At 43.9% G+C, this 18,296-nt stretch overlaps 1 protein-coding gene across 4 annotated transcripts in view; it reads right to left on the reverse strand.

The window, feature by feature from the left end:
- PDZRN3 (PDZ domain containing ring finger 3) overlaps positions 1 to 18,296 on the reverse strand; it is a 243,734-nt gene that overhangs the window by 52,485 nt on the left and 172,953 nt on the right. The gene's annotated exons all lie outside the window — the stretch shown is intronic.

The following is an 18,296-nucleotide window of genomic DNA, read 5'->3' on the forward strand; positions in this document are numbered from 1 at the left end:
ATATCATAAAATTTCTGATGATATAAAATGTATTTAATGCTGCAGATAATGATGGCATATAAACGGACTTTATGGAAAGGACATGTTTTGAATAATGTTCATATAATATTTAGTGCTTTACAAAGTTGCAGGGAAAATACTCCACATATGAATAAAATATAAACATTTAAATTGCAGGATATATCCATGAGTATGCAAAGTAGCTAGGGGTTATAAGGAGAGAGGCTGCCCTACAGGTGAGAAAGCAGATAATCATTCCCCAAATGCATTTTCAATTCCAAAAGCAGAAAGTTATTTGTTGAAGGGCTGCCCAACTAACTGGAAGGAAGAGAAGCAGTCAGCTTCATGCCATCCCCTCAGCCATATAGATGCTGCAGATATTTCAGAGATGATATGGCTGGGCTGACTGTCACTGGTTACTACGGATCTGTATCTGATGTTCCATACCTGCCTAGACCTCTGAAGCTGTGCCTCAAGTTGTGTGTGAAGAAAGCAGAGAGCTGCCAGATTATACCTGGGAGGTGAGAACAGGCAACATTTAAGAATTTTGGTTCTTGCTGCCTTGCTTCTCTCCTCCTTCAGCCTCTGTCCTGCTGAGTAAGCCTGACACCTTTTCTAAAAACTTTGTTTTTAAATAAATGATTGCCCCATTGCCTGAACGAAATGCACAGGTACCTTTTTCTCAACGAAAATGGTCGATGTTTAAAATTCTCACAATTGCTTCCAGAGCCTTCACCATTTTACAAAGGTTTCATTTTACAAAGGTTTAACTGTCTCCGAGGAGGACTCCCACGTCCCTTGCTGAGACGTGCCATGGGGCCTGAAGAATAATGCTCCCTTTCTCAGGGAGCCGAGACACACCTGAGACGTGAATAAACCAGTCCCAATAAAATCCCACTTGGGCTGATGGCCAGCAGATGCCTCTGGACCCATTTCTCAGACACCGAAGACGAGGCACAGTGACTTGGCTCACACCAGCTAACAGCCCTGACTTGCTGGAGGGTGAGGAGCCTTCCTTCCAGGTCCTCACCTGGTGTCACTGCCTGGACTGGAGCAGTAAACTGGAACGTGCCACCAGGGAAAGGAAGCCACAGATGGGGCGGGGCAGCTGCAGTAATTGCTGACTTGTTTTGATGCTGCGCAGGGCCCTATTAACCCATGAGCACGTTATTGGCGCTCTGGTCTCTTAATCTCTAAATAATAGGTATGATGCTAACTACCTTGCAGAGTTTTGTTGCAATGATTTGAGAAAACAAAAGCAGCTCTAATAAAAAACAGAGGTCATATTTCTTCACTCTCCTTGCCTCATCCCCACCCTTGGTCCATCAGTGAGTCTGGTCTGTTCGACCCCAAATTAGATCTCAAACCTGTCCATTCTGCCCTTGCACACCATGGATTCTCACTTGATGATGCCCAGAGCCTCCTGGGTGCTCTCTGCCTCCTCTCCTGCCTACTCACCAGTTGCTTCTCTCCCCTAGTTCATTCCCTACACAGTTGCCAGGCTGGTCTTTACAAAGCAGAAAGGGATGACGCCACCGTTTGCTGAAAAGCCCTCAGATCACTTCCCATCACTCTTGGATTGAAACCCAAATTCTTCACCAGCGCCTATAATGCTCTGTAAAATCTCACCTTTGTCCATCAATGTCTCATACCCATCACTGCTCACCCACTCTGGTGGTCACCACACTGCCAGCAAGCCATGCCCTTCTGCAGGGCCTCTGCAGGTCCCTCTGCTGGAACCACTCTTCCCTTTCTCCTTCCTTCCAACCCCCATCCCCATCTCCGCTCAAATGAAGCCTCCTTAGAAAAGCCTTTGCCAGGTATCTTGTATGAATTTACTTTCAGATCTTCCAAAGTACTGTGTCGTATCACCCCGTTCATTTACTTTGCATCGCTTTCCAAAATCAGTAATGATTCTGTTCACTTAACGCTTATGTGTTTGCTGACTGTTTCCTTGTGCAAGCCTTTTGGCTTCCTGAGGACAGGGACTGGGTCTGAATTTCTACCAGCCCAGGCCCCGTGAAGGTGCTCAGGAAAACATACTCACTGCATGAAGAGATGAAGGATGACCTGTGCGGTCTCACAGACCCACCAGTCACAGCACAATTGGCAAGTACCAGCAGGGAGAGGAAAACAAAGTGTGCTTGGGTGTCCCCACAAAAAAAGGCTTGCAATCACGGTTGGCTCTCCTCCCCCAAAGTTGAGGGCCTTTAAGTTATGTTTTTCATAAGATTCTGTGGTTTCAAAGTAGTCCTTCACCTTTTTCCTGCACATCCACAAATAAAAGTCGAAATGGGCCTAAGCTACATGATTAGGGAAATTTTACACATCCTTTTACTCTTTGTTAGAAAGTTTCCCAATCTCAATAACAAGCTGGGACAGTTTTACTGCATATGGCACTGTATTTCCGAGCAGTGGTTCTCTAACATTTTGGCCTTAGGAACTCTTTCACTCTTAAAAATTACTGAGAACCGGCTGGGTGCAGTGGCTCATGCCTGTAATCCCAGCACTTTGGGAGGCTGAGGTGGGTGGATCATGAGGTCAGGAGATGGAGACCATCCTGGCCAACATGGTGAAACCCTGTCTCTACTAAAATACAAAAAATTAGCCAGGTGTGGTGGCACACACCTGTAGTCCCAGGTACTTGGGAGGCTGAGGCAGGGTAATTGCTTGAACCCGGGAGGTGGAGGTTGCAGTTAGCCAAGATGGTGCTCACTGCACTCCAGCCTGGCGACAGAGAAAGACTCTGTCTCAAAAAAAAAAAAAAAAAAAATTACTGAGAACCTCAAGGACTGTTGTTTATATGGGTTATATTAAGCAATATTTATCATATTAGAAATAATCAGAAATTTTAAATTTATTCATTAATTCATTTTAAAATAGCAATAACAAACCCATTACATAATAATATAAATAACATTTTTATGAAATGACTATATTTTCCAAAACAGAAGTTTTTGAGAAGGAAAGCATAGTTTTACATCTTCCAAAAGCTCTTTAAGGGCTAGTGTAATTGAAGGTAGCTAGATTTTCACATTTTCTTCTGAATTCAAACGCTTGTGATATGTCATGTAACCGCTAGAAAACTCCACTGTACTACATGCTCATAAAAGAATGACAGTATAACATCTTGCTATTTTTACAAAAATGTTTTTGACCTCACAGATCCCCAGAAACAAGTGTGCTGGACCCCCAGGGGTGCCCGGGCCTCACTTTGAGAACAGCTGCCTTACAAGGGTACTTTGGTGAGTCTGGTGTCTAAGAGCCTCACACTGCAGGAGGCGGAGAGGAATGGAAAGGATACTAATACAAATTCGACTCATGCTTGAGTTTCCATTCTTGTGATTAATATGTGTTATTTGGAATAAAAAATGGAAAACACTCATGCACCCATTATGCCTAAAATGAGACATACCAAAGTGATTTTTTTTTCTAATTTAAAGTACCCTTTACTTTGGAAAATCATCTGGCACATTTAGAATGGTGTTTTATTTTCAAAATGTTGCTTTCCTATAGTAAGGAACACACAATTGTGTAAAAAAGGAGGTTCACCTGCTTGATGATACACACCCTACCATTTAGTAAAGCTCATCCCAGAGGCAGTGTAAGGGCAAAGAAAGTCTGTTAGTGATTGCAAGTTGTTTATAATAGAACTGTTTTTGAGAGAACAGCTGTCCCAGTAAAAATGAAAAAACTACTGGCCACACAAAGGCACACATTGTTTGATGAAGATGCTTAACGTCTTTTTCAAGTTAGTAATCACATCACTGGAAAGTGCCTAATAAGCTCACCAGAGCACAAGGCACTCTTCTCGGGTGCTCTGCACCATCAGACGCCTGCCTCTTCCTGCCTTCATGGAAATTAAAAATAAAGTGCAAAGAGGGGTCACCAAGGAACACACAATGAGACAAACAGATAGACAAGGCATATACACAAAGGGCTTAAAGTGCCCAGGGAATATCCCTCATAATCGTTCTTTGAACTTCCATAAGTCATCAGGGTGCTACAGACAGTCAGCAGATGTAGACATGAACTTATATTTATTTAATTGCTGAATAAGCTATCTAATTCAAGCATATTATTTTCAGCATACTGATTGGATTGTCTATTTGCCTGATACCTGAAATACAACCTTGTTTTCTCTATTGTAATGATGAGCACAGGTCTCACCATGCTATGAACTTCCAGTCCAGCCATATAGACTTCTGGAAGAGTCATGTCAAAAAGAAGTGAGATGGCAGGACTGAGGAGGAAACAGGTCTGTGTGGAGCAATGGCATCCCTTTGTTAGGCACCGGCCAGTCACGGGATAGATTCTTCCTCTCTCAAATCTCTCAGACCTGCCCGCTGGCTCTTCTTTCCTGGGGATCTTTCCATCTTTCTTCTGGATCACACAGATTCACTAACTTATCTTCTTCCCGGGTGGAACCCCACTCTCCCTTCAGTTACTACTGTTCGCCGGGCTAGAATAGTCCTTAACAATACACACACAGCCAATAAACCCATCAAGCTCAAGACACAGCCCAATTTCTCATGTGCATGGACCCAACTTCTCTTAGTCTGCCCAGCCTCATCTGTGTCCTCTGGACATGCGTGCTGTTTTCTGGCAGTGCTGAATGAACTGGGTCAGGTTCCTTCACACCTCCACGTCTACACATAGGCCATGACCTCTGCCTGGAATGCTCAATTCCATCACCTTCAGGGTGCCCCTTAAGTCTCACCTCCTCTGTCCCACCCTCCTCAGTGCCCTGCACACTTTCCCAGGTGCCTCCTTATGGCACGATTCACACGGATGGTCACTTTCTGTTTGCATCCCTCTGTTCTTCCCTGGAGAGCACTCTTCCAGTGCAAGAACCAGGCCTCAGTCAGCGGTATATGCCCACCAACTTCCTCCTCTGATGTTCCATAAATACCTGATGAATAAATTCAGCATCAGATACATACTGAGGGCCCGCTCGGCACCAGCCACTTTTCTGGGCTTTGGGAGTACAGTAGTGAGCAGATGGACTATAGTGTCTGACATGAACAAAGAAGTTGGCTCTCACAAGAAGGTCAAGGCTGTAGACCTAAAAGAATCGCTTTTTGTGCCTTTGGTAGGACAGTTGCTCCCACAAGCCCTGTATACTATGCATGGCTAGAGAGCCCAAATCACAATCTGTTGAAGAAATGGTTTAGTCACTCGTGAACCCTCACCCTTGTCAAAGTGACTTTTCAACAGCTTGTCTGAACCCTATTTAGTGAGTGGCCACTGGTTCTTGAACAAGGAGTAAGACGTGGATGAAAACTGTGTCTTCATAGCAAGAAAAAAAGCAACTTCAAAGATGTCAGAATGCACACACAAAAAATGTCAAAGTAAAAAATACGTAACAGCAGCTGTGAGTGCAGTTTTTGTTTCTGAAAAGCTATGTAAGCTCAGAACATCTGCTTAGGCCCTCATATCTTATTTTATTTTATTTTTTGAAACAGAGTCTCACTCTGTCACCCAGGCTGGAGTGCAGTGGTGTGATCTCGGCTCACTGCAACCTCCACCTCCCAGGTTCAAGCGATTCTCTTGCCTCAGCCTTCTGAATAGCTGGGACTACAGGCATGCACCACCACATCAAGCTAATTTTTGTATTTTTAGTAGAGGTGGGGTTTCACCATATTGGCCAGGCTGGTCTTGAACTCCTGACCTCAAATAATCCACCCACCTCAGCCTCCCAAAGTGCTGACATTACAGGCATGAGCCACCACACCCAGATTCTTATTTTTTTTTTTAATGAAAAAATATTTTTCCTTTGCCAAATTGATTGAGGTGCCGCTGTCTTGAGGGCATTTTCTTTGGGCTGCAGAGATCTTGAGGAACATCCTGGCTGCCTGAGACTGATGGCTCACTGTTTCATTTGAAGTACTAGTTTGGTGCAAAAGTAATTGCGGTTTTTATAATAACATGGAGAGGAGGCACATGCTGAGCCCTGCTGGGAAGGGGAGCAAGGCAGCTGGTGAGGGCAGCCTACTGTGTGCCTGCCATGGCTAGCTCCAAACCCCACGCAGGCCAGTGAGCATCAGTCTCTGAAAGTCATGCAACAGACCCGGAAACAGGCTGCTGCAACTGCCACAGGAACTGGGAATGGGGAGGCCAGAATACAGGCATCCCTGCCCTAGGCCACCAGCAGAAAGGAGATTTGATGGGCCTTGATGTCACAACATGCAGCCCAAGCTGAGGGGCCTGAGGCCTCACGGATGCCCCGTGAGACACCTTGACTCCTTGGAGGTCCCAGAACACACTGTGTTTCCCGACACTGGCGACAAATGGGTACCCCCATTTCCCCAACTAGACTGGAAATTCCTGAGGGCGGTTCCCGAGCAAGTCATCTTTGTAACCCCTGAAATGCCTATGACAACGCCCAGCCTCCAAAAGGCCCTTGCTAACTGTTTGGAATGAACAACTGTGAGTTCGCACAGTGAGTGTCTCGGGGATGGGGCAGGGAAGTGTAGAGAGTGAACTCAGCCCAGTCCCTCAGAACAACTTGCATAGAGTGTGGGAAATTCACAGCCTCTTAGGAACTTGGTTTCCCCTACTAACAGTGGGGCAATCCTCCGACCAGGGGGACGGTTCCTGAAAAGAGAGAAAGCCTTGAAAGGTATTGAAGCACAGTCTGTGGGTATGCACTAAACCAAAGGAACAGTCACAAACCAGGGGCGGAAAGCCCTTCCAGCATTTTCTGGTGCAGGGGTCGGCAAACTTTTTCTAGAAAGGACAGGACAGAAAATATTTTACACTTTGTGGGTCAAGAGGCAAAATCAAGAAGAGTATATAGATACTTATATAACAACCATTTAAAAATGTAAAATACGGCTGGGAGCAGTGGCTCACGCCTGTAATCCCAGCACTTTGGGAGGCCGAGGCGGGCAGATCACGAGGTCGGCAGATAGAGACCATCCTGGCCAACATGGTGAAACCTCGTCTCTACTAAAAATACAAAAATTAGTTGGGCGTGGTGGAGCATGCCTGTAATCCCAGCTAGTGGGGAGGCTGAGGCAGGAGAATCACTTGAACCTGGGAGGCGGAGGTTGCTGTGAGCTGAGGTCGCACCACTGCATTTCAGTCTGGTGACATAGTGAGACTCTGTCCCAAAAAAAAAAAAAAAAGTAAAATACATTCTTAATTGCAAACTGTACCAAACGAGGCTGTGTGCTGGATTTGGCATGTGGACCATAATTTGATGACAAAACAATCACAGACTGAGCTAAGAGTTCTTTGACACTTGGTGATGATACGGTCAGGATGAAGTATTTCTCTTACCCCTATTTTACCCAGGAAGGAACTGGGGCTCAGGGAGGCAGAGTAATTTGCCCAAGAGCACACAGCCTGCAAATGGCAGAAATGAGATCAGAATTCGTAACCCCAAAGCAAGTAAGACCTTACATCTTCATTAGGAATGCTGAGGCGGGCAAACAGGCTTTCAAAACTGGCTTCCTGGGAAATGGCAGGGGCTGGTAAAGAAAACAATCCAGGAAACACAATGTACTTGTGAGGATGCCGATCAACATACAGAGTCTGTAAATTACTGGCCTGCTGAACAGGACAAGGCATGGCTTGCTGAGACTATCTCCTTCTAGATATGAGGTTTCCTTTTAATACTTACAGCTACCAAATGGCCTGATCACAAAGTCCCTGCTGAGTCTGGGGGATATGAAGGGTCTCAATCATGGTCCATGGGTAGTCTCTTTGCCCATGTGAATGTGCCCAATGTATCAAAGGCTCCATTCTAAATGGCATGGTGGGGCAGTGGTGGGCATTGTGGCTCTGTGATCTGGGCCAGGCTCCTAGCCACCCTGGGGGTTCCCTGCTGGGCTCCTGGAGGACCTGCCTCAACCCTTGGATATGGGGTTCCACCTGACAGCAGGAAAAGAGATTTGAGGCCTGGAGTCCAGGCAGGACAGATGGTAGAAACCAATGGAGATGCATGGTGAACACTCGAGACAGAGGGGAAGTAGGGAGGGCATCAGGCCAGGATTTGCAGGAATTCAGGTGGCAGGCCTTTGCATGCTTCAAAGTCCTAGGTAGCTTAAGCCAGGCTTAGCTGCAAGGGGAGAGACCCTAAGGAGAGAAAAGGAGAACAAGTGATAGGATGAAGAAAGGGGAGAGATTAAGAACTGGCGCTACAGGGCACGTGAACGTGACACCAATTGTGTTATTGTGGATTCAGAAAAATGACTAGAATAATACGCTGGGAAAAATGTTACGAGGAACACTGGGTGTTACAAATCCTCGAGGGAGATGTGATGGCATTAAGTTAAAAGAATTAGGTGAGAGGTCACAAACTCTATAGTGGGCTGTTGTGGTGTCTTTAACATTTTAACTTAGGCACTAATTAAAAAAATCAGCAGCAGTCGTCTGAAAATGTGTGGATTTTTTTTTTTTTACATCTTTTGAAAATTCCTAGTGTGTGGCACATATGACCTTGCATTCCCATGTGACAAAAATGAGCAGAAGCAGGGTAAAGCTGTCCCTTGAGATGGGGTATGTGGTCCCCCCATGCCACAGCTCCTCCCAGGCCTCTTCAATGGCCACTTTCAGCTGGAGTACGCTAAGGTGCCTAGGTCCCTGTGGTGTTGTTTATAAAGGACAATATAAAACAGAAGAGCCTTGGTATAAGATCACAGGCAGAGACTGCAGCCTACCTCCCTCCCTCCCTTTTTTCCTCCTTCACCTGAAGGGAGGCTGTGTCTCCTATGAGCTCACTTCAAGTGGGGGCGTGGGAATCCGGCTGCTCCCAGCCGCGCCCCACCACCGGCCCAGTGGGTGTCAGTGTCATGGGTGGAAATGAAAACCTCACCTCATACCTTCCATCTATTCATTCATGCCTCTGTATTGATCGCCTACTATGAGCCAGACACTGTTGTTTAGTGGTAAACAAAACACACAAAACCCCCCTACCCTCCTGAAGCTGCTGTGTGCATCTGATTTGCAGCCACCCCAGGACAACAGCTGCTCTAAGTTCGCAGATGGCTTCCCAGTTGCCAAACTCCAACCATCCCCAAGTCTTTGGAGTCATTGGCCTGGGTGACTTTCCACGTGGAGTCTTCCCACTTCCATATTTGTGCATTCCAAACCTCCGGCTGCAGGAAATACCATGATTTTTGACTTACAGCCTCTACTACTATTAACTTGATTTATTTTCCTTTTCTTCTTTTCTTTTTTTTTTTTTTGGGACAGCGTCTTGCTTTGTCGCCCAGGCTGGAGTTCAGTGGTATGATCATAGCTCACTGCAGCATTGAACTCCTGGGCTCAAGCTATCCTCCTGCCTCAGCCTCCTGAGTAGCTGGGATTACAAATGGCCACCACTATGCCTGGCTATTTTTTAATTTATTTTTTGTAGAGATGGGGTGGGTCTCACTTTGTTGCTCAGGCTGGTCTTGAACTCATGGCCTCAAGCGATGTTCCTGTCTTGGCCTCCCAAAGTGCTGGAATTATAGGCATGGGCCACTGAGCCTGGTCCAGCTTTTTTTTTTAAAGCTACTCACATGGTTTTACTTAAAGTACTTTTGAAATAAAATCTAATCCCCACTGTAAATGGAAAATCAGCATCACTTGCTATGTATTAAAAATTACTATAAAATAATCACATCAATTTCAAAATTAAAAAGGGCTCATCTTTATGCCACATAATTCTGATCCCACCATATGTAACATGGCTGGAACGAACGCGCAATTGGTACTGAATTTCAGCCTCACTGTGACCTTTCCCACATCTGTCTCATCAGCCTTTCCTATCTGTCTCCTGCTATCCTGCCCCTGACCCCATGCTTGGGTCTGCTTTGTGACTGACATCCCTAATCCTTTCAATCCATGATGCTTTTATTGGACCCATTAGCCCTACCTGGAATACCTTCCACACATACATTTGTGCTTGTTGAGATGTGAGCTCCATCCTTCCAATCCCATGCATATTAAAGCCCACCCCAGTTTGTCCATCAGAATTGATCTCTAGCTCCCAGGTGCTCTGCCAGAGGATTTGCTGCCATCTGCACTGTGCCAGTTTCTTGAGGGCATGCCCATCTGTCCTCCTACTCCTTTCATTTAAGCAGGTGAATGTTATGCTAAGTGTCTAGGACAGAATGGTGACTGTGGCCAGCCTCTTCCTTCTCAGAGGAAAGCAACAAGTTCTTGAAGACAAAAACCCCACCATGGTTTATGACCAATAAATAGCTTCATTACCGTGATTAATCAACAAGCAAGTACTTATTGAGCATCTGTGCTACACATCGTCCCAGCTCAGGGAATACAGAAAAATTGTAAAGCCTGTCTCTATACTCAAGCAGCTGATGATGTCTCCTGGGAAACAAGACTAAACCATAAAGGGGGAGAGAAGTCAGCTGTAGAGAGCGGAGGTAGTGGTGGAGTAAGGAAGGTTTCTCCTGATAACCCCCATGGGGTAACTACAATATAACTCTTGGGGCCATGCTTTTTGGTTTGCTGTGGATACTACAGCCTTTGTGGAAAAGGCACAATCTGAGCTGGTTGTTGCAAGATGGAGGGAATACAGACATAGGGAAAAACAAGCCAGGCCAGAGCCACACACGAGGAAACGCAGAAAGAGCTCTCTGACTAGAGATGAAGCAGGTACATGGGCTGTGGTGCCTAGGGAAGGTGAGTCCACATGAATGGCGGTCTTGAGGGCAAATGAATGATGGGATAGAAATGATTTCTGGTGAAGAGGCCTGTGACTGGCGTGTAGGCTGAAGTGAAGCAGGAAGGTATGAAATGGCGAGAGGGTGACACTGGGGCAGAGATAGGGAGAACCTAAATCTGAATTCAGAACTGGGAATCTCAATTGCCAAATTACTTTGTATCTTGCTTGGTAGATCTCAGGTCAAACCACAGCCAGAAGTGGATCTGGGAAACACAGATTTTTGTTTTTATTCTTGGCCAGACTCTAGGATTCAGGACATGCCCTCGTAGTAGATGGTCCTTTCCAACAGCCGGTAATTGAGTCATAGGCAACTTGGGTGTTCGTGTCTGAAAGAATTCGGAGGCTAGGAGAAGCAGGAGTTGGATGGATAACTTAGGCACTAAAGGGAAGCTAGTTTAATATTTTAAAGTCACCCAGAAGATAAAACAAGTAGTTGCAAGAAAGACACTTGAGAAAAACAAAACAAAACAAAACAAAAAACATTGCAAAGTGAGGCTTCATAATTCACTCGTACCTATAAGGTTCATGTGCTATCAAGTCTGAAATTACTTATCAAGCCTCTATCCTAGATTTACTTTCTCTATAAAACAGTACTTCAGAGAATAAGTAAGTAAACACCATTATGACCAATGGTTTAAGAGAAAAATGCTTCCACAAATGGCAATACTAATTTTTTAACATTCTCTGAGAAAATATAACAACTCGATAGACTTGAGAGCCGGGTAAGAACTACTGATGTTGTACTTAATCCTTAAAACTGATATATGTGTGTCCAAAAGCTAATAAAGTTCCCTCTCCTATAAATGGGGGAAAGGAAAACACTAGATCACAGGCAACACATGCTTAGGATTCTGGTCTGATGGCCAGAGCCCAGGGGCAGGGAAAATTGAAGTGATTTAAAATAGTCCCTGATAGGATATATCTGATATTAGTGGGCTTGCTGAAGCGCAACAGTAATATCAGAGAGATACAAAGGTGTAAAACCCATCAATGTGCGTCCAAATGTTTTGATGCCTTGACCCCAACATCTTTCAGGTGATTCGTCCCTGGGGGTAGGCACAAGTGTGCTGGGTGTTATCAACTAGAAAGGTGATAAGTGGGTGCTCTGAAACCACAATTTATTTTTTGGAATGAAATGGGGAACATTAACAGCTTATTTCATTTTACACCTTTCACTGCAGAGTGGTCCCCATCAGCACTCTGAGTTCTGCCCACCTTCTCTTTGAGTCCATCTACCATGACCTACCTTGGCGTGAGGCATTTTATTTCAGGAAAAGGAATAAATACAGTTACATGGGCAGTGAGCGTTTCTTCAAAGCTTTGCTTGGCCAAGCCATGCCACGATCCCACCACAGCAGCTAATGACCAATCATACCGTGTGCTCTACACACCAATACTATTCCATCATTTGGATTTCATGGACTGGTAAAATTAGAGGGGAACAATGCTGAGGACTAACAGAGTGGCCAAATACATATTTGTCCTATAAGGACATTTAAAAACTTCATGCATTAGTACCTTAATTGGAAAACAAAAACCTGAAAAAATTATCAGACATAACCTCAGGAGTTTCAAAACAGAGTAAGTTTAAATTTACAAAATACTCACTACACTTTCTTATCTGCCTGACTCTCTGTACAAGGATTCAGTTGCTGGCGGGGACAGAGAGCAACATGTCCCAGGGAAGCTGAGGAAGAACGTGGATGGAAAACAGACTGCTTCTGGCGATGTGAACCTTCCCTTACCTTAGGAAGAAGGGTAACCAGGGTGCACAGAAGAATGGAGAATTGAGGACCTTTTCTTCTCAGTTCCTTCTTTAAAATACTGAATCCTACTGCATCAAGTGAGTAGGTTTTCATGTCTTACCCTCGTGACTTGTGCATTCTGTTGATCTCAACAGTGCTGGGTGAGCTGGCTCCTAGCTCCTGCCTTCTCCCACTTCCCAGCTTGCTGCAGCCCTCTGGTGACAGTCAGACAATGATATGGAAGGATTCCTGACTAATTCGGATGGACGTGAGCTGAACCTTCCCTGCTTCTGGCCAACCTCTTGATTATATATATATATAAATATATATATATATAATTGCAATATATATATATATAATTGCAATATATATATATATATATATATAAAATATATAATTTTGCAATCCATTTATTTGTCTCTGTATTCACTCCCATCCCCAAATTATTTTCATGGTGGAGAAACAAACTTTGTGCCCCTTCTTAAACTGCAAATCCTTGCTCTGCCCTCCCTTCAGTTGCACTGCTTCTCTTTGTGCAGGAAATCGAAGCCTCGTGCCCTCGGACTCAGGCTCTCCCAGACCTCCATCCCTCCCACCCGTGCTGTCTGTCCTAGCTTCCTGTTGCCTGTCTCCTCCCTCTCCAGGCCGACAGAGGTTTCTCAAGACATTCTGAAGGCTCCCAAATCTGCCACTCCCCAGTCTTCTCCCTCTCCCTTCTTTTGCTGCCACGTTCCTACATAGAGCAGTCTACACTTAACTTCTCTTCTTTCTCATCTCCACCCATTCTCTTTGGTTTGCCCTCTGCAATCCTTCCTCCATAGCCAAACACAAACTACTATAGCTGTCCCATCTGGGGTCATAATGACCTCCCAATTGCCACAACCAAGAGCTTGTTGTAAGTCCTCCATTCAAAATATCTAAATAGGAGGACGTGGAGGTCCATAGTTCAAGCTTTGCCTCCACTAGCTTTAGAGATAATTCAGTTGCAGTCCAAAAAGATTACTTACTGGCAGAACTGAGATGTGGCCCCAGCCTTCTGTTAACCATGTTGATGTTCTTTCTCCTAAAGACCACCACCTGCCTTGACCTTCCCTGTAACATCTGACCCTGTTGACTATACACTCCTTCTTAACTCTTCCCTGGTCCTCTCATAGTATACATTCCTCATCTACCCAGATCCCTCTGGTAATGCCTGCTAGCTCCTTTTCCTCTTGCATTCTACATAAATATAGATATACTCTAAATATCATAGCTTTTCCAGTAGTAAGGATCATATCTAGCACACACATTTTCTTCTTCCCACCTCTCTTCTGTCTCCATATACTGCCAGCGGGAGTTCAACCTATTAGAAATGCCCTCTGACAACCAAAAACATCCTTCTCTTTCATCACCTGTAAATAAGCACCTACCATGTGAGATTCAGCACAGGAGGGGAATCTGGGATCAGACTGCCTAATTTCAAATCCAAGCTCAGCTTCTTTAGCACATGCCATTGTGACCTGGCAAGATTCTTCCCAAGTCTTCATTTTTTCTTCTAACCACCTAGGATTGTTGTGAAGACTAATGAGAAATTACTCATACAGAGTTACTCAGTGAAGTGGCTGGCTTGCAGCATTAATGGTAAATGCTCAGTAGATTTTAGTTTTCTTCCTTTCTTTTTTACATTTTCACTTTCAATGTTTGCTAGGGATGATGCTGAACCCTAGTTCCATCCCTTGTATAGCTCAGTGTCTGGTGTAATTAAACTTTAGATGTGCCACAGCAGCTGTCTGCAGAGTAGATGGGGAGAAAGGAGTGAAGAGTTAATTCTACTTAGGGCATCAGAAAAACCTTCATTTGAAGAGCTAAACACTAATCTCAATCTTGTTTTTTTTCCTGGGGACTAAGCTGCTATACAGACCACATGTAAACTTTATTTAATAGAAGCTTCACAAGTGAGCAATATCATGGCAAGAAAAAAACATTTAGAACAGAATCGTTCAGACATTGGGGTGCATTTAGCTACTAGGGTGGGCAAGAAACACAGGCCAGAATAATTTGTGGCTACCCCTGAGGATATTCACAGTATGTAACACCTCAAGCCAGAGAAGCCATGGAAACACCTGGTGTGATACATCTGTACTTGTGGCATGAAAGTCAGGACAGGCACCTTTTATATTTAAAACCAGTCACCATGACTACCACAACCCAGTTTCTCATGCTACCACAAACCTTCTATTTCTCACTGCAATGTGGTGTGTGGCATGGTTGGAGTCACAAGACTGATTTTCATGGGACTTTGAACCTCTGATTCTTATGTTTCTTTGAGTTTCATTTTAAGCCTCGTCTTTGCAGAGAAAGGGGGAAGAAATCATAGATAATTAAAGCATAAAATATTCTCATTTCATGGTGGGGCCAACAAGTGAAACTACAAGTAATGATGTAATCCAACTTGTCAAAAAGGGAAATGAAAAGAGGAGACAGAAGGCAGGACAGAGCCTTGGGACCCAGCGTGCCATGTCATCTTCTAATTAACTAACTGATCCTTTAAACTGTCAAACTCAGCGAGGAACTCCATGGCCTGGCGTCTGATTAATATTCATATTCGGGCACTGGATGCTCTGATTTAAGTCCCAACGGCTGTAGTTAAACATCAGTCTTTAAAAAAAAAAAAGAGAGAGAAGGAAATAAAAACCTGCCTGGTGAACCAAAGTCTCCAGGTTTTACATTCATAGGGAAATGAGGGAAGGCCACCCTGAGGTCCATAATCCACAGTGCGAGCAAATCCTCCGTGGATGCATATTGATTTCTGAATCATGATGAGGACTTGTATATTGAACAAATAATTATTTTACTTCTTTCTACTGGCAGCCACATTGTTAATCATATCCCACGCCTCACTGTTAAATAAGCGAACAACGCGTGTAAAATTACATAGCATTCGGTAATATAATCAAGCTTTTAATTTCAAACAAAAATAATTGAATATGTAATTTAATTAAAACAGGCTAGAATCCATCATTCAGTTAAACTGTAATAAGTGGCAGCCTGGACTTTTATTCTTATGGCACAGGCTGCAAAACAATATATTGCCTCCCTTAAATTGACTTCTCGACTAAAAAATGCTTCAGTCTGGGGTGTAAGAAAAGCCTGTTCTAACTGCATGCTTTACGTAGACGAGGCAATTGACTTAAAAAACTCAAACCAGCACCCCTAGACAGAGTCTCAGTCTGATTCACACTCCCAACCACCAACAGCTGGGCAGCACACGCCATAGGTACCTCCTCTGGAGGATGATGATGAGAAGGGTCCTTAAGAGGCACTGGATGGACTGTGCCTTTTCCTTTACTCTCAGTTCACTTTTTATTAATTAAAGACCTCTGAAGGAAGAAAATAAGTCAGCCCAGTTCCACTGCAAGTTCTAACAGCATTGGTTTTTGGAAAATGTTTCCTAAGATATTTTTATATTTAATGTGAGAGAGACTTCCCTCTCATGATGCCAGTCCATTCTACATTACTGTGTTCTACATTGACATGCCACTGATCCCATATGCCTTCTCAGTAGCAATTCTTCCTTACCCTATAGAGCGTACTAAACATTCTCAAGCCCTTGTTAAACATACTACTTAGCTATTTTCCAAGTTATATTTAAAAATGGGTGACATTGCTCATGGATGTGCATATTGGCATCATAATCAATACACACACAAAATACAAAAGGTGTGGTAAGAGCTAGGCTCAAGCTGATCAGTGCAGCCAATAGATATCGAGGCCTATCACGTAATCAGGCACATTAATAAGTCACAATTCATTTTCTTTTTAGCAGGGAGGACATGCTATACATCTAATCAGTATATTTTTAATAAAGGAATAGCCCACTTGTAATAAATACATACATACATTCCAAATGGCTTGTGTGATTTTCCAAATTGAGCAAAAAATGTGGTCAAACTGGTTTAGGGTACAAGTTTAAATTCCAAAAGGCATTTTTGCATTTCTGCTAACTAGAGTAGGAAGAGGAGGAAAACCATCCAACAGCACCATTACTATCTCTGCATCACACCTGCCTTTGAAAGATCAGAACTGAAAAGGCAGACTGGCTGGTGCTGCCCATCAGAAGCCTTAATTCTTTTCACCCTCTGGATGAGACCTGCAGAATCAACAATCAAAAAAGTTCTTCCCCTGATAATTATTCTAGGATGATTTGGAATATTTCTCATGCTCTTAAAAAAAAAAAAAAAGCTGGCACATCTCAAATTTTACCCACACCCACCTCTATTTGGAGTTTTCAGGCCACTGGGGAAACCTACCGTCACCACCAATCCTGACCTGTAAACTGCAAGTCAGGAGGAATCCAATAGGATGGCAGAAACAGTCTTGACATCTCACTTCAGAAGACAATGTCAGTGCACTGCTTGCCAGATGACATCCTATTCTGTGTTCCTCGGAGCTGCAAATACTTCTTCCGGGTGGGGAGCAGGCCCCTGGGACACCGAAACTGGCTCAAATCCACAGGCAATAAAGTAATTAATGGTGTCTTTCAGGGCAAGCGCAGTAAAAAAATAATTGCTCTCAAATTTTTACTGCTAATGAATGATTGGTACAGTCAATATTTGTGTTGTTGGGAGTGGATGTGTGGCTCTATGTGTTAGAGGATGAGGAGGAAAGTCTTTTGGATGCAAATATCCAAACCAGTCTATCAGCTCAGTTAATAACTCTGACCTGCCAGACCACAAGTGCTGAATATGTTGACTTTAAATGTCTACAGGGAACATATGTCATGGATCAGAGAACACACTGATTAGTCCAACAGAGACCAAAGTCTGTCACTTTGGTCATGGTGCAAAGATGTGCCAAACAGGGTCACTAAAGAGAGTAAATAAATGGGAGAAAAATACCAAAGCAAAGTTGGTTTTAGAGAGAGGCTGAGCTGCCAACTACCTGGCTAAATGCTACTTGATTAGGTAAAATATATTTCCTGCCCCAGCACACCTGCCCACTGTGTTAAAACATCGCTTCCCCTTTCTTAAAATAACTACCAGCTTGCTGATGCCAAGTAAGTCTCACTCATGTCATAATCATTTACTATCATATGATAGGTCATCAGCTTTCTGCCTATTGAATCCCGCAGATGCTCTAGCTTCTCATCACACACACACACACAGCCTTATAAACAGAGATTTAAAGATGACTGTGCTCACGGTGTTTACTGGGAAGTCAGTTCTCCTAAGGAACAGGAATCCCTTGCTGGTATGAACTGTGAACACAGAGAAAATTGTGAGGGCCAAACAGAAAAGAATCTTTACTAATGTGGGTAAGCAATAACCTGCTATGTCTTTATGGGCTAGTTAGCTCAGCTATGGGCTAATTAGCTCAGCTGGTTAGACGATGGATATAGCTCGGGCCACAGCAATAAGTCTGATTCCCATGTGAAGAGGACAAATGACCTCCTGGCTACAGACTGACTCCTTTATCTCCAGCCATCATTCCACAGATATAAGCTCTCAGGGTGGAATGTGGGGCTACACGACTCAAAGGCACTGTCAAGGTGGTAGGTTAGTAGCACGGTCTCAAATAGGGGTGGGGTCACTAAAGAGAGTAAATAAATGGATTTAGACTTGAGCCACAAAACACACGGCTTTTCTCTACCACCAACATGATAATTATTTGTTATCTTCTCCAAGAAATCACAAAATAGCTGCCACAGAGAGTTCTCCAAAACTGGTATAGGAATATACTTTTTAACTTTGCAAAGGTAATTCCATTTAAATTTGCTTCTCTCTATTATTTCACTGAAGGCAGAAGCACATGCTGGGACCTCTACTTTCACAGGGAACAAGATGTATGGCCAAGTCAGTCCTGGCTGGGCCAGGCTTCCAGGATCATCTCATCCA

The sequence above is a fragment of the Pan paniscus genome, chromosome 2 (genome assembly GCF_029289425.2).
Source record: "Pan paniscus chromosome 2, NHGRI_mPanPan1-v2.0_pri, whole genome shotgun sequence".
NCBI classification, from domain to species: domain Eukaryota; kingdom Metazoa; phylum Chordata; class Mammalia; order Primates; family Hominidae; genus Pan; species Pan paniscus.